We start from the raw sequence: 12,131 nt of genomic DNA on the forward strand, positions 1-12,131 counted from the left end.
GGACATGGTTCTCATTTGTTTTGGCTTGTAAGATCCAGACAGCGGCACAACACGCAGGGAACAAACCAGAGTCGGTGTTTTGGCAAGAAGAAGGGCTGCTTGTGTCTTTATAGCTGCTTATTTTCTGCTTGGCATTTGGAAAGGAGCACGTGTGTGTGCCTTGTTGAACACCGAGGCCTCATCATGGCGCTGCTGGTGGTGGGGCTTGTTTTGCATGCTACTTTTACATGGCTGCACGTTTGTGTACAAGTGTGTGTGCACTTGTGCATTTGCAAAAAAAAAAAAAAAAAAAAAAAACTTGTGTGTTTAAGGTGTGGGTGAGACACCGCAGTGGTTTGACATATATTATCCTGTGTGATCTCTCTCACTCACACACACACACACACACACACACACACAGGATGTAAGGTGCAGCATGTGTAAGATGTTTAAATGCATTTAACAAGTTTACGTAAAAGCATCTCTAAAAAGGTGACCGAAACATTCCCATGTGACTTTATCTATACAGCGCAATATGTGTGAAGAAAGGGAAGCCTTAAATAGCACATACTTAATCTGAAAACATGAGAACTCAGCTGGCTTTATGTACACATAGACAATAAATACAAGACTTATTTTAATATTTGCAGTGGTGGAACAATGTTCATACTCTTTAATTCAGTAAAAGTACCTTAAAATATAAGAATACTCAGTTAGAATGTGTTTGCATTTGCTATAACAGATGTCTTTTCAGCTATTTGGAGGCAGAAGTTTTAAAAAAGTGAACACATCACTGACGTGTGATCACCTTTTAAGATGATGTGGTGAACTTTTTCTCAAGCAGTCACTGACATACACATCCAGCAGTTACACTCATTTGGAGTCATGTGTCTGGCCACCAAACGTGAGCCCTATAACCACTCATTCTTAGCTCTGTTTTTGTTCTCTATCGACTCCTGAAGGAGAATATCTCTTCTCCTAAGCTGCTAGATGCTCCACTGTGTCTACCAGTTAGTCATGAACTGTGACCTGCTCTGAGCAGGTAGTGTGGTTTTTTTGGAGCTTTTTTTTTGTTGTTGCTGAAAACAGTTGGCCGCTGTGGCTGAAAACGATTCTATGAGAGAGTGGTGAGAGTGAACTTAAACAGTAAAGTTGCAGGCCACATAGCCGAGCAGCAATGAACTGAAACTTGCAAAAAAGCGCTGCAGAGCTGCAGACCCTGGTGATGATCACAACAAGGAACCCCCTTTTGAATTGTTATGTGATATTTTAGAATAAAATAGCCACTTTAAGTAGAAGTCCACAATTCTTATCTGCAGAATGTAACAAATATCCTGTGCAGGCATTAACATAGAAGCAGTATTTTTATGCTATAACTGGTCTATATGCAGCTAATGTTAGTCGTTTAAAATACAGTTTGTTCTTTAAATGTAGCCTCATCAGGATCAAGAGCTCTCTTTTTTCAAGACTGACCTGTGTACAAGAATAAACATATGCAGAAGACAAAACCCACCACAACACACAATCTACACACACAATACACATTCACAATGTTCTGCTCTTCAAAAGAAAATGAGAGGTTTTTACTTTCAAAACATTCTGTAACTCATTACAGTTGTGAGGCGCACAGTAATTAAAACCAGTTTTTCCAGTTAGAACATGTGGTACAGCAATGGCTGCAGAGTTAAATGCCCTGTGACCAGATATTATAATTTCTGTATTTAGATGTGATCAGAGAGCAGAGCTAGTTTGGCAGTTACATATTTTGTCACAGTGTACTGACATATGTTTGACACGTTTTTAAAGGTGCAGTGTGTAAGATTTGGGACCTCTATTGTCAGAAGAAGGCAGGCATGAAATATGTTATTCATAACTATTGTAAGATGAGATTTATTTTTAAAATGATCAGAGAACTAGTATAATTTAATTAATACATATTTGTATTCTATTTCTTAATTCAGGACAAGAACTATATTTTATATACTGATATGATGTATCACATTGTTGGTCAGTGTTCAGTTGTCCTATGGTTGAGACGGACATTAAAGTATTCATGTTGTGTTTGCTGGACCCACAGTCTGCAACTAATATAACTAAGTCAAAGTCAAAGTCAATTTTATAGTTAACGTTAAGAGTAACCAGCACTACACTATGTTTTCATGTATGTATAATCACCTGAAAATAAGAACATTTTTGTTTTTCTTAAAAATTCTCCTTTTATATCTACAGTGGGAGCGGGTCCTCTTTCGTGAAGGCCGCCATGTTGAAACACTGTGTTTCTACAGTAGCCCAGAATAGACAAACCAAATACTGACTCTAGACAGGGCCCTTAAAGAGTTGTTTCTCCTTTACACTAAGAAGGCGAGGGTGATGTGAGGAGATTGCAATGCAGGAATCACACCACTAGATACAATTCAATTCTACATACTGGACCTTTAAGTACGGTGCAAACAACAAACCTTTCCAGCGTTTTACCAGAAGCGAACTTTACTTCCAGGAGCCCTCGCAAAATTTGCATTTTGAGGATCTCAGTAAGTTCACCAAAATGTTACCCTGTCCTGGATAATCTATGACTTTTTATCTTAATGGTCTTCCCCTTAAAGACACATCATCGTTGCTCAATTTCACCATATTTAGTCTCGCCACCTTCGGCCCCTTATCGTATAGATTTACTGAGGATAGCCCATAAAATCCTATATCACTTTTCAAACTGTTATCATACACCAGTTGAAAAAGGAGTCATTTAATGGGTTGTATTAAACGGCCAATTGAAGTGTAATGTGCTAAGGTTTTATTTCCATTGTAAGTGATGGTGACACGTGAGAGCATAAACCCACAGACCATTAAATGAGCTCAATGAATTAATTTTATGCAACCACATGTGTGTGCACATGTGTGAGTATCTCCAAATGATTCAATCTTTGGAGGACATACATTGTGTGTGTGTGTGTGTGTGTGTGTGTGTGTGTGTGTGTGTGTGTGTGTGTGTGTGTGTGTGTGTATGTGCTGCTAAACTGCGTAGAAGTCCTTTTGTGTGTGTTTTTGTTCATGTATGTGCTCTTTTGCATGTGTTTCAGAGCCTGCTGGTGTTTAAAAGCAGCACCATCCCTGAGCCAGTCACTGCCTCCCCCTCATCAACACGCTAATCACCGTGATTAGTGACTCATTTCATCATTACAGGTTTCATACCGCATACTGCTTACCTCTGTATACGACCAGTCCTGGAGGAAACTTCACACACACACACACACACACACACACACACACACACAGAGGCCTGGCTGTTGATCACACACTCCTCCACCTTCACCCCTGCAGTCTGCCATCCATCACTGTGCCACTGGGGAGAGAGACGGAGAAAGGAGAGAGGACGGGAGGGGAAAGATGGGAAAGGGAGAGAAAGAAAGAACAGAAGAGTGAGACAAAGGAAGGAGTGACCATGTCTGTCTTTTTACCTTCAGCTGGGCCTCTCTTAATACCCGCCATGTGCGCACACACACACACACACACACACACACACACACACACACATGCATGCAAACGGAACAAGATATGTGAAACCAGACCAACCAAACCAACCACTTCCTCAAGGGCCTCCTGTTTATGTGTGTATGCATGTATATGTGGCGAGGTGCACCAGAAGCTATACAAGCTTTGTGAGGTCCCGTACGTGTGAAGGTGCAGCAGACAAACAAACACACAAGCAAACGTGCACAGAAGCAAACAAACACAGGCATATAAAAGCAGTTCAAATCACACCTCGGCAACATCTGCAAGTTTCAAAATCATAGAGTGAGAATAACGCCTGCAAGATGATTTCATTTCTTGGTTTTGTTTGTTACAGTACGAGCTGCAACAGCCAGTCAATTAATCGATCAGTTGTCAACTGAAATTAAAAATGAAATGAATTGATATGAGTGCAAATTTTCTGATTTCAGCCTCTCAAATGTTCTGCTTTCTTTAGTTTTCTGTGAGAATAAATGGAATATGTTTGGACTGGATGTCACTTTGGGAAACATTTGTCACTATTTTATTGACCAAAAAAGAGAAAATGGAATCATTAAATCATTCATTACAGCCCAAACTACAGCACACTCTCATGTTTGCAATTACAGGTCTTGAAAACAAAAAAAAGCAAGAAGGAAGAAAAACAAGTTTAAAAATGAGACATTTGAAATTATTGCAAAATGTCTTAAAAGAAACTTCTATTGAAATTATTTGGGTCTTTAAAGTGTACGAAGAATTATGTGAAGGATTAAAGATGCCTCAGTAAAAATTAATAAATACAAATACAGTAAAATGTTATATGTATTTCTTTTTTATGTATGCATTTACTATCATAGTTAAATGAAAGGTATGTGTTGAAAGGACAATTATTTACACTGGAATTCAACACAAATGTTGTGTTATGATTTTGTTTTAATGTGGGACAATTAAAAACAATTCATTCAGTTATTAAAGAGAAAATTTTCCTTCCTTTTTCATTTGATTTGTTTTTATTTGAGATTTTGAATCTTTCATGAGTGCAGCTTGGCAAATTCACTGAAGCTAGACTATTGATTGCATTATAGGTGATGAGTAGAAGCTTAAAATCAATGATGAAGTTATATTAAACCAGCAAAAGCAGAATAGAACAACAGCTGTGTATGCTTTCCTCTGTTTACAGCTGAGTTGCTGAGTTCTGTACTGGCTTTAAGGTTTTTGCCTGATAGTTTCAGTCCAAACATGAATAAATGAAGATGTTCTGTATATTTCTGAAATAGTTACAAAGGAGATTTCATTACTTTTTTTTTTTCTTCTTCTTTTCTTTTTTTTTTTTGCTCTAGCTAATTGTAGTGGCCACTTGGGGGCAGGAGAAACAAGGTAGCAAGGTAACTGACATACGGTATCCAGCCAAAAAACTTGTATTATTTTTTTCCGATAATAGCTTATCCTTATCAGAGTTGCAGAGGGCTGGAAACAATCCCAGCTGACATGGGGAGAGGCGGGGTACAGTAGATTTACATTCACGGGTAATTCTTAGAGTCACCAATTAACCTATAAACCTGCACGTCTTTGGACATGCACAGAAAGGCCCCATGCCTTCAAATCGAGAACCTTCTTGCTGTGAGGCAACAGTGCTCACCATCACCTTTCTAGCTGATGTGGAACAATGAATTCCTGACACATCCACCAGTTACAGAACTACTTTATCTTTCATTTGCAGTTTTGTAACTGTCAGCTTGGTGAATGTAAATTTAAATTTCACTCTGTTTTCAACTTCCAAGGCAATCTGTCCCTTTAGCTGCCAGCCAGTCACTCACTGCGTCTGTCTGATGTTTGGTGCTTGGCAGGTAGTGTACAGTGGGTTTTTACAGCCCTTTCACTAAGAACAGCTGCCTAAAAACGATGCTGTGAAAACAGTTAGAGTGAACCACAACGATAAAGTTGCAGGCCGGACAGTTAACAAATCTCTGTAAAGCCAAGAGGAGCTGCAGATTCAGGTGATAACTCTCAAGGCTTATCACTATGAGTGATTCCCTTGTTATCATTCTCACATTGTATGCTGAAACACTGTTGTTAAAACAATATAAATCATGGCTTTATGTTTTTTTCATTAGTGGTTCTCTTAGTGCATGTGTGCAACTATCATGCAAAAAAAGAAAAACACCCAAATTATTCTGGCACAAGTTTAAACAGAGACAACCGCTCCACATTTCTACATCTGTGTGCGCAGATGACAAAATGCGTCAGCCTGCTCTGAACTTCAGAGAACTTCCTCCAGTAAACACGTTCATAACAAAAGCGCAGTCACTCACAGCGATATGATTTGTTGAGAAAACAGTTTGTCTGTGTGATTGTCAGCATGTACACGCTCTTTATATATATCTGTGTGTGCGCTTGTGCAAAAAGCATCAAACCGTCTTTGTACATATTTCCTTTGTTTCATTTCCACCGCTCACGTGTCACAAGCTGAGCCAAAACACCTAGTTAGCTTTCTTTGATAGCTGATCCTACATCTGTGTTTTGATGGCACCTTGTCCAACCTGCTCCGAATGATCCAGCCGGGCAGGCCGTACACTGAGCTGAATCCTCCCTGTTTGCCAAGAGACTGTCGAAATATTAATCCCACCTCGGGTCAGAGTACATTAACAGTCTCTTTTATGAGGTAGCGTACCCCTAGAGTCTTTCAGGGGGGAGAGAACCTTTAGAACAATTGAGATTGTTTCCTGGAGGCTCTGAAGCAAATAAATTCAGCCTGTAGGGACCTTTGAAGGGCACATGGCGTTCTCACCGAGCTCCAGTAACTTCTCAGCAGCAGATAAGTGTAAAATTCTAATACTCTGAATCCCTGCTGTGTATCTGCTGCCACAAAATATCCACACATAAAAAGAAAAACGGGGGTTCAAAGGAAATGTAATAGCTAAGTATTGAGAGAGCTACTGTACAAATCAGTGCTGGAACAGGTGTGGAAGAAAGATACTAAGACAAGGAAGCCAAGTCCAGACTGTTGGGGCAATGCTATAGGGTCGTGGTGAACTAATCCTAACCAGACCAGCCTTGTCTGTCTTCAACCAGCGACACCTCGTAACACTGAAATGTACGTGTGTTTAAATGTGCGTGTAGTGGGGGGAGGTATGAGGACTGGTCTGCATCATGTTACAAGTTTAAAAAGAGGAGGAGACATTTTGGAGAGTCTGCAGGCTCTACCCTTCACTAACACAGCATGTGCGTGCACGCAAACCTCCCACCATTTGAGCTGTTTTACTCGGTGACCCAGTGGACTGTGTCACTGGGTGACAGAGATGCACAACAAAGCCTCATCCATCTCAACATCTGCAGTGAAGACGGGTGGAGGGGGTGGTGATTGGAGATGGATAAGATGCAAATTGGTGTAAAGCTGGTATGCAGATCTCCTCAGAACTCCTTTTTCCACATGTGGTGCCTCTCTGAGAAGACACACATTTTTATACGATTTGTATTTTATTCTAATCAGTGTTTTGACTTTTCCACTTGTAGTAGTAGTACAACTCATTTAACATTTTCTTTTCTTTCTCTGTCTCGTGGAATGAGCATTAATTGCACTGCAGGGAAGAAAACAACACACGCACATAGCCCCGAACAGCAGTTCTCCTTCCTCTGCGCTCGTCTCTCCCACGCTTACCTTTCACTCCTACACAGTCTCTACTCCAGCACCGCATGAACATACTGTAAACATGTCATCTATTTAAAAAAATGGACACGTCTTGACATTCTCTCTCTCTCTCTCTGAAAATAGCTGGAGTGAATGAAGGATATCTTCTTCAAGGATGAACATAATTTAAAGGAACAATTTCTGATTGTGAGCGAGCATCTTTTCCAAATCTTGACCCGTTCATTGTAATAACAGCTCTCACTTTATATTGTCCAGCTTTGTCTACACTCCTCCTGCATCTCTCTTTGTTTTGAGCCTGAAAATGAGGTGACTGAGAGCTAAGTGTTAACGTCTCAGTTGCTAGGCGGCGTGGCAGCCATCAGCCCAATGACTTCTTGTTGTGCACACAGAGAAAGCACGCACAGATGCTCCCCTAACCTTACAGATTGATCTTCATCATAGGTTTGCCTCTTTTTCTTTTTTTTTTTGCAGCATCTTTAAAGTGTTCCCTGAGTTTGAGGCCTCGTACCGACCAAACAAAAAGTCCAAAAAGCAGCCCGTTGGCAAACAAACAGAGAAAGAGGATAAGGAGGAGGAGGAGGAGGAGGAGGAGGAGGAGTGCGGTGAGGGGAATGGGGGCATGTTTACCTCTGTTCTCTTGGGGCACTGCTTTAGGGATGGTGTCAGGGGGGTTCGCCTGTTCTTTCTAAAGGGGAAGGGGGAGTTTTGGGGAGGACTTTAGGAGGGGGTAAAAATTAGATATTTCAGGAAGGGTTAGGATCAGGGTTAGTAGTTGTGTAGTTGCGCTGGCCTCTCTTAACAAGGCTTATTTTCATTTGGCAGAGGGCCCAACAAAGCATGAGAAAAAAATCTAACCCACACAATCTGATAAACAGCAAACCATCCTGCACACGCTGATCACTTCCTCAGACTATCACACATTTCGCTCCCTCACTTCGCAAGACTTTCACACTCGAGCGGTGTGGGGGTACTGTACGCGGAGGAAAAAATAAATAGTCAGCTGTGGGTGGAGATTTGGTAAAAACATCAACGTCTGGAAGCACATGAATCCCTGCTGGCTGCTTTCTTTCTCCTCTGCTCTGCTTTCTCTCTGCTTCTCTCAAAAATAATTCAAAAGTGAATTTTCAATGTGCCGCATGAATCAATTTTGAAAGGGAAAGTAAATGTTTCCTGAAATTCATAATCACAAAGCAGTCTTCGTCAACCGAGGACTCTTTTTCATTTTGCGCTGTTTAGTTTGTAACAAGCAAGTATCATGCTTTCAGATGGTCTGCGTCTCAATTTGGCTGTCAAGTGAGCTTGTAAAAAAAGGCAGAAAAACACTGATAAACACCGGAATGCTCGTTTGTTTTACGCCGCTTGTTAATTTGAGTCTATCCAGATCAAATTCATGCACATAAACACCAGCGCAAATGAAACCTCCAAACCACATTAAACCCCAGCCCACACCTCTGATAGACCCCTACACACTCTTTGCAACTCCTCACCCCTAAAGTCTGTCTCTCACACACGCACACACCAAAGGCCCCCACCAACAAAGAGAGGGGGCAGCAGAGGAGCGATAGAAGCAAAGAAAGGGAGAAGAAGGAAAATGCACGCTTGACTAATTCTTGTATTCAGAGTCGGTAGTCCTTTCCCTTTCCCTCTCCTCTGGCTGTGTGTGTGTGTGTGTGTGTGTGTGTGTGTGTGTGTGTGTGTGTGTGTGTGTGTGTGTGTGTGAGAACTGGCACACTCTAACCTTGACATTTTAGCATCATGGGGGCGATGAATGAAAATGACCACAATACACTTGGGAGGAAAGGAGGGAGTGAGGAGAAGGGAAGGGAGGAGAAGATGATAAGGGGCAAGTGAGGTTTAAATGGTGAAGGAGTAGCAGAGAGACAAAGATCTGTCTATATATTCATAGATATATATATATGTGTGTGTGTGTGTGTGTGTGTGAGTGTGTGTGTGTGTTGTGTCCACAGTCAGCAGCAGCAGGGAGGGAATGATCTCTGCTCTAAACAGCCTGACGGTTATTTAAAGGCCTTGGGGCCTGTGCTAGATTGATGTTGTTTTCTTTCAATCAAGGAGCCGTGTGGGACGCGCTCACGCTGAAGACTGCTCGCATAAACACTCTTTGCTGTGAGTGTAGGGAGGAAGACAGGCGTAGACACTGTGTCTGCATCCAACTGTCTCCATCTCCATGTCCGTCTCCGTCGATGTGTCTCTCTCTGAAGGCCTGATGGGAACTTTTCGCATGGGAACTTACTGTAACCTACGTGTTTCTAGAGGTTTCAAAATGCTGACAACATATGCTGTACGGGGCTTGTTTTCAATTAAAATGCAACTGTGCATGGTGGATTTCATGATCGGCAGTGCTGTAGCAGCTGATCTAGACTAATATTATAGTCATTTCGGATTTATCCTACCTTGAATTCATCCCAGATTTCTCTCCAGCAATCTGTCTTCCTGTGCCTTTTACTACATTGGTGCAAAGGCATGAACATGTAGGAAAACAGTAGCCTGTATATTTTAAACTTTAAAGTTTTGACTGCTGTACAGCATTTACTTATTTAAAGTAACCCTAAAATATAATATTGTGTCAGTGTCAGTTGAGATAGTTGGGGTTGAATCAGGCCAGGATAGTTAAATGTTGACTTCCACAAAGTACAGAAAGGCAAACTGTCATTACAGCCCAGAGCTGAGCAGAAAAGGATAGCTCAAATTTAGCAGTTGCATCCAGGGGTGCTACAGTTGTTTCCTCCCAAGTACGGAAGAACTACAAGAAAGTGTGGCGACATTAGAAAGACAAACCTTTGTTAGTGGTACAACAAATGTTCTCATCTCACCTCCGTTTGGCCTACTCATGATATTCAGTGCCACAAGGCAGTGACAGTGTGGATGATGATGAAGATGTACCGCTATCATTGCTATGATGTCGTCCTTTACGCCCAGCAGACACAAGGAAATGGGCTGATAACTACATGAGTGCATTTGAGTTTAAGTATGACTGCTTTTGCATGTGCATGAGAAGTTCATCTATGTAGAAATCATTCACCAGACTAAAATGCGCCCTCAAGGCCTTATGTATCGTAAAAACAAAAGAGGGTATGGTTATAAAATGTCTCGAGGTCTGTCAGAAAGAGGAGTTTAATTTTCCCACCAGCAGACGTTCTGTGAATACATTGTGAATTATATCTTTAATTTCTCCAGGCTGTCCATGAGTATTCAGATTCTAAGACAAACTGTACTTATCCTGCCTTCGAGGCGAGGGGAGAAGCACAAACTCTCCCTAGTTTTTTTTCCCATGAGTGAAAGATTCATGCTTGCACTTTTAAAAGATAAATAATCAATACAGTATACAGCACACACACAAATGCTAGAACCCAGCCACTCTCTGATATTTTATACCAAAAGATACCGAAGGGACATCGGAGGCAAAACATTAAAAATCGAGAGAGTCCAGCTTCCTCTGACTCACAGCTGTTCAGGAGACAAACAATTTCAATTCCTGTGGGCAGAGAAGAGCCCAAATCTACAACCTGAATTTTAACAAGTGTGTTTGCACAAAGCGTCTTTGTAAAGAAAAGCAAACCTTTAAATATTTAAAGAGAAATATATTTGTCCTGTTGTAGAGAGCTTTACACACTGTTGGTTTAATTTCACTGCACTGAAAATTCTAAATGAGAAATCTATCAAACTGCAGCCACAATGGCTGAAAAGTGGAGTAGATTTTGATGTTCCTCTAGTGGCCATTAGTGAATTCCAAATGTACTGAAATAAAAAGAGGAAACACGCCTTTCATCATGTAAAAATTCATGTAAATATGTAAACATTTAAATGTACCTAAATATGTAAAATATTGCTGCAAAACCCCTGTAAAAATATACTGGGCAACCTGTTGCACTGCTGTATATGTGCTATAGAATTTGCAATACAGAACTCTTTTTTTCTATTAAAACTGTGTTAGTTTTCCATTAGTACTGTAACATGGTTGATGGTTTGAGGTGGAAACCGGGACCAATTTTGCCTCCTCATCATCCATGTGCCCCCCTGAGAGCCGCTGTCCTTACACCATATGTAGCACTGTTTGCACATGTAATGTATGTAGAAACCCTCTGCTGTGCATACATTATTAGTAAACTGCTCTGTGGTTGAGGACAGCGACTAAAAAGATCACACCCAAAGGTTACTGATACAGTGCGAAAGGTGGGCTTACCGCTGAGGACATGGGTATTCCATTATTCCCATCTTTTGCATCTCCATGGCAACTACACCAACACCCACATACACAGAGAGACACACATGATAAAGAGCATAACATGAAGTGTAAGTCAGTTTACTTGTGAGCTCTCTGTACTTGATTACACTGCTGAGTCTCACCATTAGCCCGTAGTTATTTCCAGCCAATTAGCTGTGCTGCAGAGGCCAAATGAGACCTCTTACTATTATCTAACAGCTTCACCTTCAGATAGACCTGCATGTTATAGTTACTGCCCGTAGAAATCCAGAGAAAATTATTCTCAGTCATGGTGGAAAATAACTGGAACAAATTATGGGATGTGTTAGATGAAATGGGCTGGGCGGAAGAAAAGGCTGGTGAACATGCAGCCGCACACACTTACACACAAACACCTCCATCACAGCAGTAGGCTCTGTGCCTTTTTCTTTCTCATCGACCAGAGCTATTGATGTACTGAATGTTGGAAGGCTGAGTCAATAAACAAGAGGAAAAGCTTTTTGAGAGGTGAGTGACTGAAAGGAAAGAGTGTATCCACATGCAGTCCATCTTTCTGTTCATTTCTCTACCTGTGTGTGTGTGTGTGTGTTAGTATTGTGTGCATACATTCATGTGTCTACCTGCACACATCTCTCTACCCTCTCTCTCTCTGAAGTGACTTTGCCTCTACTCACATCTCCCGTCCTCTCGTCTCCCCTCTCCTCTCTCCAGACTCAGAGAGCTGACTCGTTAATGTTTAATGCTCACTCAGGAAGCAGACACGCTCAGCAAGCGCACACACATACACACACCCCT

This window comes from Larimichthys crocea, chromosome XIII (genome assembly GCF_000972845.2).
Source record: "Larimichthys crocea isolate SSNF chromosome XIII, L_crocea_2.0, whole genome shotgun sequence".
Taxonomy (NCBI): domain Eukaryota; kingdom Metazoa; phylum Chordata; class Actinopteri; family Sciaenidae; genus Larimichthys; species Larimichthys crocea.